General features: G+C 36.2%; 1 long non-coding RNA gene across 2 annotated transcripts; it reads left to right on the forward strand.

The window, feature by feature from the left end:
- Positions 1 to 1,517: 1,517 nt before the first annotated feature.
- LOC106674974 (uncharacterized) lies at positions 1,518 to 4,007 on the forward strand. 2 transcript variants are annotated; one of them, XR_001341699.4, is made up of 5 exons: positions 1,518 to 1,609; positions 2,007 to 2,195; positions 2,566 to 2,658; positions 3,285 to 3,418; positions 3,503 to 4,007. It is a non-coding gene; the product is annotated as an uncharacterized LOC106674974 (long non-coding RNA). The 2 variants fall into 2 exon arrangements; XR_013094338.1 differs by having other exon boundaries at positions 3,285 to 4,007.
- The last annotated feature ends 2,958 nt before the right edge of the window (positions 4,008 to 6,965 follow it).

Genomic DNA, 6,965 nt, shown 5'->3' on the forward strand with positions numbered 1-6,965 from the left:
ATTTTTCCAGGAGGCACTTTCACACATTTATGGGCATATTTCTTTTGGTGGCAGTCAGGACTGGACTGGGACAAAAAATTGGCCCGGGCATTTTGACTAGAGACCGGCCCACCAAAAATGTGATGTCATTCAGGGGTAAAACTGCAAAGGATTCTGGGAACTTGTGGCAAGAGGTACTAGCGCATGCAGGCTTTCAATTGAACTCAGTTACACAGCGATAAAAAGAAACACAAAAAATGGCAAGAAGCTGTTGTATTATTAACTGCAATAGCCGGTGTTGTGCCAAAAAGTGATTGTCTGCCAAAAACTGATTTCCGGTATTTGCCAAAAACTGATTGCTCGTATTTAAATTGCTATAAGTAACTTGTTGGGCTATAATATGTGAAACATATGTCAAATGCATCCCTCATGGATGACATAAAGTCATCTCTCCATCTTCATCTCTCTCTCCAGCTCTTTTATTTCTCTCTCTTGCTCCATCTCTCTCTGCTGCTCTTCTGTCTCCTCTGTCACAGACTTCTCCACTTTTGATGATAAATCAGCCTGGTGCAACATGTAAGGATTGGCACAATTTGTTAAGATTTTGAAGAGTTTGAGAAACTACCTTAAGCATAAAATAAAATTTACTATCAGTAACTTCATAGCACCCGCCCAGCAGTATATAAACTCCGTCATGCTAGCTAGTACGCAGTACCAGTTATTCTAAGCGACTGTAAAAAGTCAGCACAACGAAAACAAACTACAACTAAACTTGGTTTATATCTGACACAGATAGACAGCAGGTCATAACTTCTTACCTGAAGTTCAGTTCCTCTGCCACTATGACCGGCGGCCGCCTCGGGTCTCTCCTCCTCTTGCCTCCCCTTTCCCTCATCCACCCTTCTGGCCTCCACCACTTGCTGATGTTGCTAAATCTGTGGAAGCTATGCCATAGCTACCGCCAAACAATTCAGTTATTTTTACACATTTGGCAGCGTCTGCCTGAAGGGCTTGTTTCTTTTTGGCCCTAATTTTTTCTGCACCTCCTTTCCTTTTTTTGTTCTCCATTTTCTTTAGTTTGTCTATAAGATTACTAAACAAGGGGGAGGGTGCATCCGACCTCCTCGGCTGTAATTGGTCCAGCCCAGAGTCGATCATGACCAATTGGCCAATCCAACACCTTTCATTATTTATACCCTTCCAAAAAAAAAAAAATAAAAAAATTGATCGGCCCATAAAAACAAAAAATCGCCAGCGGCCCACCGGGCAAATGCCCGGTATGCCCGATGGCCAGTCCAGCTGTGGTGGCTGTAGAAAAAAACTGACCATGCTTTAATCAGCTACACTCAAAAAAGTGAAATTTGGTGGTTATTGCATTTACAAGACTCTAACATGTAATTTGAACACAATGAATTTATGTTTCTAAGGTGAACGTAATAAAATAATATAAGATCTACATGAAATTTACCAACTTACCGCCTTTTAAATTTATTCTTGTTGATATGACATGATAAAATCTAACAAGAGTGGTTAGCTGCCTTAAAGACTCGCGATATCACAAGATCACGTGAGATTCTAAACAACAAGAGGCAGGAAAGCACATGGTTTGCTTCGCGGTCATCTTGGAAAGGTAAGAGTGAATCTATCTTCATCCATCTTGATGAAAATACTTTTTGCACAAAGGTATCATTAGTTTGTCGATTCTTTTCAGTTCTATTTATTCACATTTGTTTTTTTGTTTTGTTTTTTTAAAAAATATCTGTTTGTTTATGCCATTCTAGCTAGCTAACATGTTAGTGCAAGAATATAGCACAATGTCATGCTAGCATGATAGCCTAATATGAAAGACTTAGCTACTCCAAATATAGATATTGTTTATAACTTAACCTCTGCACATAAGCTAGTTTGGCTCTACCACAGAGACTGTTGTGATAAATTTACATTTTACGTGTGGGTTGTTGAAATTTGTAAGTTTGTAAGTTGCAACTGATGGACAGTGGTTTATTTAACAATTTATGTGTTTTTAGTACACTGAGGAGGAAAGACAAAACATGAACAGATAAGTTTTCCTGTTTTTTAATTTTTTTGAAATTAAATATTTTTCTACTTAACAAACTTGGAGACTTGCAGTTCCCTCCTGTAAAGATAATACATGTTTAATCTTATCAGGTGGTGAAAGGTCTGGAGAGCTGGTAGGCCAGTTCATCAAATTCATGGTGAGCTAATATTTTTCTTAAAAATGATCACATTCCCATGTTAAAAATGTAATATATTCATTTGTAAGTGACATATAGTTTTGAGACCAAGAAAACATTGCATTCTGATTTTATGTACACATCATCTAAACTTTCTTGAATTGGGGGTATGGCATGATTAAATTAATACACAAATTACAAAACAATATTAAAATGACAGACTTGTCTAAAATGCATAAATACTATTTGAAAATATTAAGACTGTAAAACAATAGCCTCTGTATTTCTCACAAATTCCTGGTAATTCAACTAAAAGTTCTTTAATCCCACTGCTAGGTCGTTGAGATGGATTTCCGTATATATTTGTTTTTTTCCCCCTCTGTGTATAAAGACTGATGCTGTTGAAATCAGAAGAGAATACATCGCCAAAGGTCTTTGCGTGTACCTGAATGAAGATCCTGAGAAGCTGGTGAAGGATTACCTGGTATGTTAACTTGCCTGTATCCTTAACTAAGGAGATGATCAAAGATAAGCTTGAACTACATACAAAAAGTTTCAGGGGATGGGGTTTTCCTATAAATTACCGGTGGCTGTAAAAAATACCTTTTAAAATAGGAAAAGTAAGAGCTTTAAGTTTCTCACTGGATACTACACACACCATTCTTGAGTGTTTTATACTATCATTATTATAATATCATTATAATAACCTCATTCATACAAGATTTTTATGTAACATTTACACTTCAATGGATGTATCAGGAGCAACTTGGGGTTCAGTATGTTACCCATTGATAGTTTTAGTATCAGATTAGAGAAGCCAGGGATTAAACCAGTAGACAACTTGCTCTACCTCCTGTGCCACAGTCACCCCTATCACAACTCAAGATTTTGAAAGACAGGACATTGTTGAGGTATTGAATGAACTTCTCTTGAGTCAGGAAAAATATTGGGCAGTCATTTTTGATTACATTTACATTATTATAAGGCTTGAATGAATAAAGCTTTTAGGTATTTTACATTAATGTAAAACAGATATTTACTTTTAAAACTGTTTGCAATGGACATTAGTGAGAAATCATTATCTTTTTTTTGTTTGTTTTATTGTCACAGGAAGTTGATAACAAGCATCGCCACTGCCATAGCAGAGACAGTCTTTGGAATCTGTGTCATTCGGTCAGAGGGTGTGGAGCCTGGCGATGACCCTCAGGATGTTGTGATTGTTCTAGAGGGGGTGGAAGTGATGGGTGAGTTGGGCAATGTAGTTTTGCAGTGACAATGTTGCTTGGTCTGGTCTATTCACTGAACCTGAGCTACCCTCTGGAACTCAGGTACACCTTTGAGGTCCTGCAGAAGATTCTTATGGAATTAGATGCACACGAACAATTCAACAGCACACAAAGTACAGGTTCTCAAAACACTATTTTCTCGTTGAGAAATGTTTCCATTACAACAGCTACACCATGTATCTGGATCATGAACCTAAAATAATTGCAGATATTTTCTTTTTTGAAAGTGCATCTGTTGACCTTCAAAGTAGTTGTATTGGTCATCGGAAAATCACCTGATTCAGCCATTCATTGTTGTTAAAAATTGTTTTAACAGGTTAACTTTCCACTTTGTCCACTACTTTTTTTTCTGTTATGTAACTTGTACTTGCATTTCATGTATTCTTTATACATTATGTGAAATTTGCTATAAATTCAATAAATTGGAGAAAACAAAAAGATGTGTATGACAAATTTTTATTTACCTTTTAGATGTAATAGTGAAATGTATGTTAACCAGACTCTAGACTTTGTTAAATGCTCCAAAAAATTACTCTTTAAATTAACTTAAAATAATCATGGAAAGAATTTCCACGTGATTAAATTGCTTTCTATTAGCATTAAAGACTTGTGTTGGAATAACTTAATTTGTATGAGTTGGTTCAACTCAATTAACTTAAGCTGGGACCAAATTTAGTAAATTAGTTGGAGAAAACCTACTGAATTGAGTTGGAACAAAACTCTTTAAGTTGGATCAACACTATTAAAATATATTGGATCAAAATGCAGTAAATACGTTGATTCATCAATCTTTAATTAAGTTGGTCCAACTTGAGTGCATTAAGTTGGAGTAACAGAATTTCATAATGCTAAAATAAAGCAATTTAATCGCGTGGAAATTCTTTCCATGATTTTTTTATGTTCATTTAAAGAGTTATTTTTTTGAGTGTACAGTTACATTCAGTAAGTTCTTTTTGTAGTACAGTTTATTACACCTGTCTTCATCTGACCATCATCTAGCAATGTTTCAAAGTGTTTTGGGTGATAAGTCTGACATTAGTGTGACACTAATGTCACATACCTTATATCTTGTATCAGGTAACCAATTAAGGGTAAAAAACAAAAATCTGCACTCGCCCCTGCAGGCGGTCTTTATCCTTCAAGCTCGGGTCCTCTCATTAAGTGAATAAGTGATCTGCTGTCGTATACTATAAAACTAGAGGATTTTGGAATGTAAACCAGAGCAAAAAAACCGAGAAAAGTTGATAGTCGGAGCGGAGCGGTCAGGAAGGTGTCTGGACGTGGCCGCGCCATCTTCGGCATTCTTGTTGTTTCTAGTATATATAGTTCTTGTTGTGATAGTATAAGAACTCTAGATCTTATATACAACAAAAACATGCAACCTTTTTGCAAACTCTGTAAAAGAATGAACAGGATATTTGGAATAAATATTGTTAATGTTATCATTTTTCATGGCATGTTGTTTCTATACTTTCTTCCACCCTTTCCCCCTTGTTTGTGTTCATGTCTTAGCCAATAAGTTAACACTTTGTTTTCTCTGTTCCTCTAATTGACACTGAACATTTCATGAAAAGCAACTGAACGAGTTCAGTCGAGCAGCACCTTTTATTACAGGGCCAGTGATGGAATAACATTGACTCAGTGCTTTTGTTCTCTCATCTTTCCTGTTTTTTTTTTTATCTTAAAGAAACAGTGAGTTGTTGAGTAATCACACAGAGAGAGAATGCTTTGAGCTACAAAATGATACTCGTGAGTATTATTCTACAACAAATGTGGATACAAAAACAACAAATGTGTTTGATACACAAAGAAACCTGCAAACAGTCACCTAAACACAAAGTACAGTACAAATAGTCTTTGTATTGTTCATTTTTCCTAAAAAAAAAGATTTAAAAATGTTATTTAATGTTATTCCTCTGATGGACTGGAAACATATCAACACTGTAAAAAACATGTAACAGAAGTTATCTTATAAATTTCTCCTGTTATTCTTGTTTATAATAATGCAGTTTATTTTCACCTGAAAACGCAGTAAAAATACACGCCTCAGTTTAGCATCATTTCACTGACATGAAATGTTTATTTAATAAATAAAAGATATAAAACCAGTTAAAGTTTAGATCTCAAATTTTATATGATTAGTAAAAAGGATGTTAAAATTACATTTCAGTTAATTCGTTAGCAGATTGTCCATTGATTTGTTTGTTACACATGTTAATTATTTATAGATATTATATTTACTAACTACATGTATTTGTTCAGGCGTTCCCTACACTTCTTCATGCATTATATGACTTCTACAGTACAGATGTCAGAGGGTGTATTTCCACTGTAAACATAAAACATGTTAAATAATTATGCTCGTCGTAGCTGCGGCTTTTCTGTGAAAACCCTATAAGATCATCAAGGACTGCACAAAAATGAGGCACATTACCAGTGTGCATGTTGTATTGGGGGTTGCAAGTCTTCTTTTGGGTTCAAACGTTTTATTTATTAACCATCACATTAACTTTCATCTTCTGTTTCACTCCAGGAGGCTTTGCATGGACCCTTTATGGAGCCCTTTATGGTGCTCACTCCCATGGACTCCATTTCTGAGTCTGTTTGGTCAGGAATGTGCATGAGATCGTTTTCTGGGACTGACAGTGTCTGTTCTGTTCCACCTTACACAAAGAAACAGACACTGGTCCTGTTTGATGCTTTTCTGCAGCCCTATCCTCCTCATGTAACACCAAACCTTTGTGCAGCTATACCTATGCATGTGCCATCGTGGTGGAAAACTACCTGTGCAACCTGAAAGCACTGCTTGTACTGTCTCATACTTACAGTAGTGATTGGAACAATAGTAAAAACTGTTTGTGTTTTTACAGTAAAGCTGAACTATACTGACTGAGACAAACTTAGCTACATGTGTCCAAACATCTCCAGGTGTCTGTATCACCAGAACAAATTTCCATAGTCACTGGGGCTCTGAGTTCAGGTCATTATGGGGGATTTTCCCAGTGCCCTAGGTGCTGGAATATTACTATTTAATATGGATATTTTATAGTTATTTTTTTGTACCCTGCACTTTTATCCACTGCCAGCTTACATAGGCTTGGCCCACCTGTGCGACCCAGTATCACAGCACAATGTGTAATAGACACGCCGGTCCACTGTGTCCGTCTGGCGCTTCTCCAAACTGAAATGGACTCACAACCTCTGCATGCATTTCCAGCAGAGGGAGATAATATATTTAAAGCCAAGTTGGTAATTAGCAAAAACACATATACAGTAGATTCTGGCGTCATCCTTCATCACCTGAGATGATTTTGCTAGACAGCTAAAATTTATATACATATAAATATGTTAAAAATGTCTGTTTAAACACTTTCCCATGGTTATTTTCATGTTTGAAATCAAATAAATCCCTCTTCTGCTACTGCAAATTACTGCAAATTACTGCAACTTACTGTAACGTCTGCATGGTTGTCTATTTCATGTTTTGGAGAGGCAAAGGGTGACA

The sequence above is a fragment of the Maylandia zebra genome, linkage group LG2, assembly GCF_041146795.1.
Source record: "Maylandia zebra isolate NMK-2024a linkage group LG2, Mzebra_GT3a, whole genome shotgun sequence".
Lineage (NCBI taxonomy): Eukaryota > Metazoa > Chordata > Actinopteri > Cichliformes > Cichlidae > Maylandia > Maylandia zebra.